General features: G+C 37.9%; 1 non-coding gene across 1 annotated transcript; it reads left to right on the top strand.

Moving 5' to 3' along the window:
• The first annotated feature begins 949 nt into the window (after nt 1-949).
• Nucleotides 950-1,056, top strand: LOC125588007. Its single transcript, XR_007324403.1, has one exon. It is a non-coding gene; the product is annotated as a small nucleolar RNA R71 (small nucleolar RNA).
• Nucleotides 1,057-11,226: the final 10,170 nt, after the last annotated feature.

Raw genomic sequence — 11,226 nt, 5'->3', positions numbered from 1 at the left:
AACCTTTCCTTTACCCTTGGCTTCCACAATCTTCTCCAAGATTTCATCATTGATTTTCTCATCAACAATCACCACTTCATCATCTAAGTTGATGGCCACCTCTTCACCTAGTTTCTCAGCATCCCTAGTGAGGGTTGTAGGAGGTAACTGCTTACCACTCCTAAGGGTGATAGTTTTGGCCTCCTTGGGGTTTTGGTCAGATTTTCCAGGTAGAGATCCTTGCTGGCGAGTCTGGTGAATGTTCATGGAAGCAAACTGATTCTCTAAATTCTTGACTATAGAAGCAAGATGTGAGAACTTGCTGTTGAGCTCATTGTAGCTCCCATCAATCTTGGAATGAAGGTTCTTCAACTCATAACCAACATGCTTCTCACTTCTAGTCTGAGACTCCAAGATTTGTTTCAGCAGGGTGTCAGTGCTGCTCTCTTGAGGAGCAGAGGAACCAGATGAGGGGTTTTGCTGAGGTTGATAGCTGCCTTGCTGGTTGTTTCGAGGCGGATAACCACTCTGTTGGTTGTTGGGATAGGATTTCTGTTGGTAGTTGTTGTACTGAAAGTTGGGCTCTTTTTTGTACCAGCTACCATTGTTGTTGATGAAACACAGCTCTTCCTGACCTTCCAAACCCTCAACCTCATGGACAACAGGGGGTGTCTCTTGGCTTGGGTTACCAACAAAGTGCAGCTGCTCTTGTGTGGCTTTATCAGCAAGGAGGATGTCTATCTTATCCTGTAGAGCTTTCAACTCCTTCCTCGTCTGCTTATCATCTGTTCGACTGCCTCTGTCGTGGTCTCCACTGTAGACTGCATCACTCTTTACCATGTTGTCAACCAGCTCCTCTGCATCTGCCTCAGTTCTCCCCAAGAAGAACCCATTGCTAGCTGTATCCAGTCTGGTCCTATACTTAGGAAGAGCACCACGGTAGAATGTGCTCAGCAAGCTCTCCATAGAAAAACCATGGTGTGGGCATTGAGCTTGGTAGCCCTTGAATCTCTCACAGGCTTCACTGAAGCCTTCCAAGTTCTTCTGTTGAAAGCTGGAAATCTCATTTCTCAGCTTAGCAGTTCTTGAAGTAGAGAAGAACTTCTCCAAGAATGCTCTCTTGCAATCATCCCAAGTGGTGATAGAGTCGCTGGGTAGAGACTTCTCAATTGACGTGCCTTATCCCCCAAAGAGAAAGGGAATAGCTTGAGCTTTAAGGCATCTTCGGACACACCATTGGTTTTTGACAACCCACAGTAGCTGTCGAACTTGTCCAAGTGATCAAATGGGTCCTCTAGAGCCAAGCCATGATACTTGTTGTTCTCAATCACGTTGAGGAGTCCTGACTTGACCTCAAAGTTGTTGGCTGTCACAACCGGTGCTCGGATTCCCAGTCTATGACCATGAATGTTGGGCCGGTCATAAGTACCAATGGGTCGAGCTGTCCGCGGTTGGTGTTCTGCCCCTTGCGGTGGATCTGCCATATCAATATCCAATCTCTGCAAGTGGGCTTGTTGTTCTTCTTCTCTTCTAGCTCTAGTACACTCCCTCTCGAAAGCTTTGATGTCTGCTACTATTGGAACTAGGTTTGATGGACCTTTGCTCCTCAAGTTCATACACCTGAAAGTGAAAGGTAGGTGAAGAAGAAGAATCAGTAACAAAACAAAATTAAAATGACTTAGTCTCAAGCAAGTAACTAAATCTCAATGTTTAAATCTACTCAGAATTTGGCAACGGCGCCAATTTGATGTTAGGAGTTTTCAAGGCTCCTAAGACAAATGTTGTAGTATAGTGATTGTCGAACCAGTTCTGAGGGATATCAAAGCACCGAGAATGCAAGTACTCACTTAATCTAAGTGCAACCAATGATTTAGATGAGTTTTAAGCTATGACTAAAACTAAAAAGCAATAACAGAATGATACTTTCTTGACTAAGGGAAAAGAGAACTCATGGGCATAGGGATTAGACCTTGGGTGATCAAGTTTCAAACTAAGGATGACAAATGATCAATCAAACTATCTACCTTAAGCCTAGACACAATTCTAAGCAAGCTCTATGTCTAGATGAATGCTCATTTGCTAACATATCTCAAACATCAAATGTCTTTGGTTGAATAATATGAAAGCAATCATTACAAATAAGTCTATTAGCTATTTTAGCACCTTTAACAACAAATGTCTTTGGCAAAGTATACTAAAAGCCTAGGAGAATTGTCTCAGGCATTTCATCAAACACCTTTCGGGTGGGAAATGCCTATTGATCAACTTTTGAGTGGCCAACTCAGAAGATGCATTAGGAATACTCTACTAGCAAGGAACAAGAATGATCTACACTAAAACATTCTAGAACTAACCTAATCACCCTTAATCTCCCTAACCCATGAATTCAAAAGGTGATTACTCACTAATCTCCATGATTCCTCTTAAACCCATATTGGATTTCAGATTAACCATGTAGAGAAATAGATAAGAAAACAACAAGAACACAAGAACATAACAATCAAAATCCAAGAGATAAACTTCAAGAGAGTTTTTGTGTATTTCTCAATAGATCCAAAGATAATCTCCTGGTGGCTACCAAAGATGCTTAAAACATAGGTTTTTGAAAAGTAAAAACGTGCATAATGAAATGACCAAAAGACCCTTAAGAAATCAAGAATTCGCCAAACAAATAGACGCGGAGCGACCTCGGCACGTCGCTGCGAGAGGTCCACTACAAGAATTATGTACATTCTTAGCTCACGAAAAACGCTATAATAGGGCTTTCATAGCGTTTTCTCATATGCTATGTCATCGGCAGCCATCATAGGCACCCCTTCTACGATAGCATTTTTTAAACGCTATGAAATAACCAGATACGATAGCAATACTTGAATGTTGCTATTAATTTAAATATAGCACTATTTTTTCGTTACAAATTGATTATGATTTATACATTCGTGCTATGATATATCTTTTTATAATAAACTAAAAATAATTATAATTAAAATAAAATAATTGACAATTAAACGGAAAGTTGTTTTATAATTAAAAATAAAATAAATTTTATTTATAAATTAAAATTGGTTTACAAATAAATTCTGGTTTACAAAATTAAACCAGAAATTAAAAGCCAAAGTCAAACTACCACAATTCCAACTCGGTTTAAACTAAACCAAATAAAAAAAAGCTAAACCTAAAAAAAGAAAAGAAGAATCCAGCCGTTTCCTCTCCTCCATGAGACTTCGTCAACTCCATCAGCTTTTTACACCGACACCTCCACCTCCACCAGCTCCGATTGCCATGGCTGAAGCGAAGACTCAGTCTGGTGGTAGAGCCACCGGTGTTACGGCTGAGCGACAAACTCATATGCTTGCCACGCCTTCTCCGCCGTGAGGCTTCTTATGCCTCCACCATCACGATTCTTCTACCTCCTCTGCTGTCAAGCTTCTTCTGACTCCTCCCTCCCGATCTGTTTCCTATCTTCTTCATGTTTTAAATCTGCATCTGAAGAAAGGAAAAACTTTGAGGATATAAGAAATAAAAAGAGTAATCAGGTAGAGTAGTGGAGAACGACAGGGTGGAAATTGAGATAATTCTGCCGGAGGTGATGGTGGTGGTTGTTGAGAAAGTTTAGATTCACGAAGGAGACATATTGAGAGATAGATTAGAGGATACGAAGAGATCAGAGGAGAGAAAGAAAGAAAGAGATATGAAGAAAAAGTGTATTTTTTATCTTAGTGCATTTTGGTCCGTTGGATTCATTTTTATCAATGGATGTGGTTACACAAAGCATGATCCTCACCCTTCTATGTCATAGGCTACTTTCTGTTGACCAACGAGATGTTATGTATTTGTTTTCCTATTCTCTTTTAACACCATTGATTTCTTATTCTATTTTGTTTTTTTATATATAAAATATTTATGATAAATTTCGTTAATATAAATTATTTTGAAAAAAAAATCTAAGATTTAGAATTCACAAATTAGATTGTTTAGATTTAAATTTAAAATTTTAAACTTTGTGATTGATATTTGGGTATAGTATTGAAATTTAATTTGAAAGTTTAAGATTAATTTATAGTATTCAGAGTTTAGTTTAAATTTTAGTGTTTATTATATAAGGTGTATAGCATATATGAGAGTTATATTTAATAAGTATATTTTGATTATATCAGTTTAAAAAAATATTTACTGTTTATGTTTAGTTTAGAGTGGAATTTGAGAATAAAATTCAAAAAATTAGATTTGTAATTTATGTGTTAAGATTTGGTGTTTAAGTTAGAAAATATTAGTTTTACAGGGTAAATTTATAATTTATGGTCTAGTACATAGGGTTCAAAATATATTGGGGTTTGAGGAATAGGGTTTGGGGTTTAGATATAGGGTTTGGAATTTAAATTTTAATCTAGTGGTTATAAATGTTATAATGAATTATTAAATATATTAATTATTAATTATTATTTTAGTGGTGAGACTTAGTTATAAATATTTGTAGAGTATTGAATGTATAGTTTATGTTTGAAGTTAAGATTTATGATAAAGAGTTTGATTAAAGATTAAAGATTTGTGTTTAGGAAATATAGTTTAAGATTAAGAAGATTTAATTTTTAGTTTAATTTTAAGATTTAAAGTTATAGTATGAAAAGATTAGAGTTTTAAGGGTTATCTTTAGAGTTTAGGGTTTGAAACAATGTTTAGGATTTAGGGGTTTAATTAGTTTTTCTTAGCGTTAGAAAAATGCTATTATATGTCTTTGATAACATTTTTGAAGCCGATTAAATAATGTCTTTGTCGCTCTTCCTGATATATATTGGCGGAATCAGTGCTTTTATTTTCCCGCTCACTTAATTTTCAAAATAACATTAATTAAGTGTTATTTTAGGTTTCACTCTATCATAGCGTTTATCTAGCGCTATTATATAATACGGAAAATTTTAAATCATTAACGATAGCAGTTCGGTAAAACGTGCTATAATAATATGCTATCAATGTAGACTTTTTTTGTAGTGGTCGCTCCCGGGTCGTTTCCTCGCGAGCGACCTGGCTGTGTCGCTCCGAAGACGTCGCTCCCGGCTTGCTCAGAAACCATAGACGCGAGCGACCTTAGGGTGTCGCTCTAGGAGGTCGCTCCGAAGCGTAGATGGCAAGTGAGTTCATGGCGTCACTCCGGTAGGTCGCTCCCATGCATTGCTCGTCCAATGATCACTCTAATCACCTCCCTTGAGCTCCAAATGTACCCAAATGTCTCCAGGAACTCCATGTGGTACTCCAATACCTAATGGAGACATATGTATGCAAAATGCAACCTAGACATGGCTAAATCCTAATCTATATGATGAAAATGCACATGGACGAATGGATAAGATAATGGAAATATGCAAGATATCAATATAAGTGATGAAGTCAAAACCAAACACCTTGAATCCATAGTCAAGGAAACTTTAGTGACATGTTCTAATGCCATAAGACTAAGAGAAAGGTTTAATCTAGTTATAGAAGCCATCAAACGCTGGAGCCCAAACCGAACATTCAAGCTAAAGCGTTGAAAGACACAAACACAAACATGCCTCAAAATACTTCATGCTGACTGGTCCAAGGATGGGTTAGTAAAGGATTCCACTCGTATAAGCCTCACAAAAAAATCTCATTTCATCAAAAAATCAAGTTATGCTTATTCATTTGGTCGAGCAATGAGATCAGAACACCAAAAATGCCTCAGAAACCGCATCAAAGGTGCAAGATATTGGCCTAGTAAGCTGCTTAGCCGATAGAGCTCAAGTAGAGGAAGATGTTTTGTGAGCTGCGAATTTGAAGAAACAGTAAGGTTCAACTAGTTAACGTAGAAGCGGGAAAACCGGACTGACATAAACGATAAAATAAAAGCGATGTTAAGAAAATATACGAATGTAAAAGCGAATACAAGAACGATAAGAAATCGTATTCACGAAGAGACATGGAGTCGAGATATGATTTATTTCCTTAACTCAAAATATTCGCTCCGTTAGTGAGACGGGACTGTACGAATATAGAGTCCCAGGATACAACCATGGCAGACGAATCATGCCTCACTCGTGATCGCCCTATCGAACTATAAAATTTACGAAACACTCTCGTATTTACGACTTACGCTAAGGGATTTTCGCTGTTGTTTGATGTGAAAAACTTAGAGAAATGAGAAGAGGAGAGTCTGTATTTAAAGAGGAGACTAGGAGCGGTTTTTCGAAACTGTTGCAAACGTTTTTCCAAAAATCTCGCAAAGATCTCGGAGTGGAACGTTGAGCAGCTTTCTCCGGAAGTTTCTCTCTTGTTGACTCGTTCTGATCCATTTCGAACAGATAAACTTCGTGTCGTTTATAAACGAACTACATGTTGTTTATACACAAATGTCTGTTTTTTAGAAATGAAATCGCAAAGCGTTGAGTTTAACTTGGTCCAAAAAAAATATTTTTATCGGGCCGGAGGCCTCCAAACCCAAGCCCACGCCGAGCCGGCTTGAAAGCGGCGGCGGCGCGCGAGTGGGGAGCTATCCTCTCCTTTGCAGCCGTTTACACCCTCATAACACAAGGGCATATTTATACTGCTCTATTTCTCTTCTCCCGGCCGATGTGGGACTCTTTCCCATAGCTATTTTCATTTAAATAACATTTCTTTTGGGCTGAGACCCATATCATTTGTTATTCATAATTTAATAAAGTCCAATGGCATATATTGTTCCAATAGTTAAAGCTATAGGATCATCAAGAAACACTCCAAGAACTTATTAAAACAAGGACCGTCCATTTTATCTCACGGCCGAAGTAGATATTATACATTTATCTAGTTTGGTCGACCCAAAGTAGAGTTTCTATATTTGGTCGAGTATTTTTTCCTTTCTGTTTTTTACTCGACCAGATACAAGTCTTTGAAAAAGTTTTTCCTTTTTCTTTCAAGAAGATTTTTCCATTTTACTTATAGTAATTTTACCTTTTTGTTTCATAGATTTGTTTACGTTTTATGCTTTCTTTCTCTGTTTCTTTGAAGGCTAAAGTAGGTCGCGGCTAAAGATCATATTAATAAGGCTTTAGTGGAGTCCCTACTTGTATGATAACTTTTTGTTATAATCAACAAAAAGAAAACACAGTACTTCCTGATGTTTGTCTTGTCGGTAATATTTTCCTTCTTCTGCTTTTGTGCAGCAATACCCCTAAGAATTAAGCAAGGATTGTGGTATCAGAAACTCTATCTCATCATTATTGTGATACCATCGATCCACCAGTCTTACCATAATTGATCATACAAGAGAGGGCGTTAAAAGAAGCTAGTTCGACCACATCCCACAAGTTTCACAAGTCTAAGACTTGTATTCATCCATCAACCATGAACCATCACTGGGTAAAAAATAAGAGAGCATAAAAGCCAACTTGTGATTCCTATCACTCTATCTCTAACAAACACCTTGTTATTAGACGTAGAGAGTTTACAAACGTTGTGTTTACACAGTGTGGATACACTCCAATATATTCTTCTTTCTATGAAAATAATTCGACTTTCGAATCTGTAAGCTAACAATTTTATTGTTCAAAGTGGATGAATCCTCTTGCCCTTTTATGACTATTGTTCTTTACAAAAAAAAAAAAAATCAAGAAACTCTTCATGTTAAGAAGATAATAATCCTCTTCTCTTTACAAGCTCATTGCTCTCGCCGAGCCTACTCTTCATAGCCAAGTCCAAACACAAGTATAGAGCGAAGTAACGAAACATAACTACTTGCTCTGGTCCAGGAAGTAGCCGAATGATATCAATGAGAATATTGATTCAAGAAGCAGCCACTATCTTTACCGTCGATTCTGTAGAGCATCTTTGGACTTGTTTTCGTTGAGGTAACGCTCAAAAGCCCCGTCTCCTCTTATGTATTTTTGCTGTGCATCCACGAGAAGAGAAACGATAAAAGCGGAAAGTGAAGACAACTATTGACTCCCACAGAAAAAAAGAAAGTGAAGCCACTCTCACATTCTCTCTCATCACGTTTGGGTTGGTGGAGTATCACATGAGGACACGTGTAAGCCAAAAGATGTCTGACTGAATCTACTACCCCAGTCACCGTCACTTTAGTTGTGTCCTATCAGCTAAAGCCAAAAGGGGGATTCATGCCTTTCTTCTCATATATTCGCTTGATCAAAAAAAAGATTATTTGGTCCGACTTGTATGGAAAATGTGGCAACTAGGAGGAACAAGCTGTGTTTTTTGAGATAGCGAGCAATAAAAATGTTTTTAACAAAATTTGCCAGTTTGGAAAACAATGGGAACTCTCTGTCACGTAAATATTTTGGTACGCTTTAGTTGTCAACTAACAAAAATTTCTCTTGCTGGGACTGATCTATAAACAAGTACACTATAGAAAGACCAGTTATATGATTTATTACATTTACAAATAGACATTGATTTTACTAGATATCAAACTCTAATCTGGATTTGAGCAGAGTTTTTTCTTGTGAGCAGAACCGAATTTGCCAGTTTGGTCCTTTTTGAACACAATGTCGTCAACAAACCCTTGGACTCTTGACTTTCTCTGCGTACAACTTTTTTATGGTAACAGTGAACACACTCTTCTCACGCTTGGCCTTAGAGCATCTCCAACCCCACTTTATAATTTACTGTAAAATGAAGTGGGAAATAGAGTGATGAATAAACAAAAAAGTGATTAATGCATAAATGGAGTAATGAGATTTTTGATTGTTCATCACTCCATTTTGCATTAAATTATGGAGTGGAGTTGGAGATGCTCTTAAAACGTCCAAATCCACATTATCTCCTCTTTATGCCATCCTCTCCCCGCTTATTGGCAAAACTTGATCTCCTCTATTTCTATCTTTGCCTCATCATCCTTCATCCCATGCACATTGTGCCTGTTCACATGCTCTTTTGTTTTTTTCTTTCCATTCTACTCTCGCCGGAGACCGGAGCCACACTTTGATCTCTCAAGCCCTAATGGGATTTTCTCCATGACTGAAACGATCAGGAAACAGCTCTCGCCAGAGAGCATATATACAGTATGTAGAATATATATATAGAAAGGATATAGTAGTCATTAGTTACACTAGATAATCCCTAGCTCTCAAGTATATATATTGTATCCTTCTCATATCAATAACATAATCTTTACATTTTATATGGTATCAGAGCAAGGATTTTCAATTAAACCATAGCCGCCATATCCTTCTCTCACAAACAACTCTTTTTCTTTTACGATCTCTACTCTTATCATGCAAATCCAACCAATACGGATACTCTTATCACCGTTATTGCCGCTAATCTCCCCAATGTTAACATGTCGAATGTTACTAAGCTCACCGCCTCCAACTTTTTTATGTGGAGCCGCCAGATCCAGGCCTTATTGAATGGTTATAGCCTCGCCGGATATCTCAACGGCACCATCACAGTTCCATCTCAAACAATCACCACAGCTGAAGTTGTCACCGTCAACCCTGCGTACACAGCATATCAGAGGTTCTATATCAGTCATAATCCAGCCGATCCTTGCCACAACAAACACCTCTGCGGAAATTTGGGAGAAACTATCATCAACTTACGCTAAGCCAACTCGTGGTCATATTCAACAACTTCGTCAACAATCAAGCTGTGGAAGAAAGGGACGGAGTTGATTGATGAATACTTACAAGGATTCACTACTCGATTTGATCATCTGGCTCTTCTTGGTAAGCCGCTTGATCTAGAGGATCAGATCGTGTTTATTTCGAAGGACTTCCAGATAATTATAAATAAGTCATTGACCAGATACAAGGTCGAGATGTGCCTCATTCTCTAACGGAAGTTCACAAGAAGTTGTTGAACAATGAAGTACGGCTACAGGACGTTGCTCCTAACAACTCTCTTCCAATCTCGGCTAACGTGGCTCACACACGTCCACCAAACAACAAAAACAACAACAGGAACAACAGCTCTGGGTATCGCGGGAACAACTGGTACAACAATCGCATCAACAACACTTGGCAACAATATCCATCACGCCAAGAAAACACCTCCCGTGGGTATCACGGCAAGTGCCAAATATGTGGTGTGTTTGGGCACAGTGCACACATGTTCCCTCAGATGCAGCAATCCGGTGGCTACGTCAACTCCACTCCTGGCCATTACTCCTCATCGCCGATGCCATGGCAACCTCTCGCGAACATGGCTGCGACGTCATACAATCCAAATAATTGGATCCTCGACAGTGGCGCGACACATCATCTTGTAACCGACTTGAATAATCACGTCCACCAACCTAACAACAGAGGAGAAGAGGTTATCATCGCAGATGGCGCAGGTCTTCCAATCACACATATTGGTTCCTCCATTGATCACAAAAATTTTAAAGGGATTTTTAACATTTTTTGTAATTTAAAGTTGTTTTAAAAATTTCAAAGTATAATATATAAGAAAAAATCTAATTTTTATTATTATATGGTTAATGTGATTGTTTAATTTTTTTTAATAATATAAAATTAAACAAAAATGAGGAAATATGCAAAAGTTGTTATAAAATCTTTATTATTTATAATCATTAATTGTCATATATATGTTAGTTATATTAGGTAATTCCGTAGCTTTTATTTAAGGAAAAAATACACACTGTTTTTAATTTTGGGTTAATATAATTTTTCCTAGTAATTGGATATTGGACCAATATTTTTTCAATTGATTATTAAGCTGCCATGTAAGCTAAATTTTCATACTAATTAAGTGACATCTAAATAGGGTTTCTTTTTAATTAGTACAAACTTAATGTTACAATTTTTTAAACGTTCTTGGATTAATATATCGGGGATCAGACACAACCTCCTCTTATGATTGTGTAATATTAGTAGTCCTCATATACCTTCAATTATTTATATGCAGTAGTAGATGCGGTATGAAGGGAAGAGTGCGATTCGGAGATGCAGTAGTAGTCAATTGGAACCGAAGAATGAGAGGGAGGAGGAGTGTGGGTTATTGTCGCTACCAGATGATGTGGCTTTGGATTGCCTGGTTAAGGTGTCGAGACTGGACCTGGTGGGCTTAGCCATGGTTTCCAGGAGCCACCGGTTTGTGGCAGAGTCCCGCAATATCATGGCCATGAGATATCGGCTGGGTAACTTGGACCCATATGTGTACGTATTTATACACTCCAAGCCCAAGGTGGTTCGTCCTCCACGCCCTGCAACATTGGCTCAAACCGGTCCATTCGAGCTTTTATCCGACTCCACTAACAGGATCCTGTTTTGTGACGACGGATTGGGGTATCTA

This window comes from Brassica napus, chromosome C5 (genome assembly GCF_020379485.1).
Source record: "Brassica napus cultivar Da-Ae chromosome C5, Da-Ae, whole genome shotgun sequence".
Classification (NCBI taxonomy): Eukaryota; Viridiplantae; Streptophyta; class Magnoliopsida; order Brassicales; family Brassicaceae; genus Brassica; species Brassica napus.
Note: the sequence above shows the minus strand (reverse complement) of the source record. Positions and strands in the feature narration are given on the sequence as shown.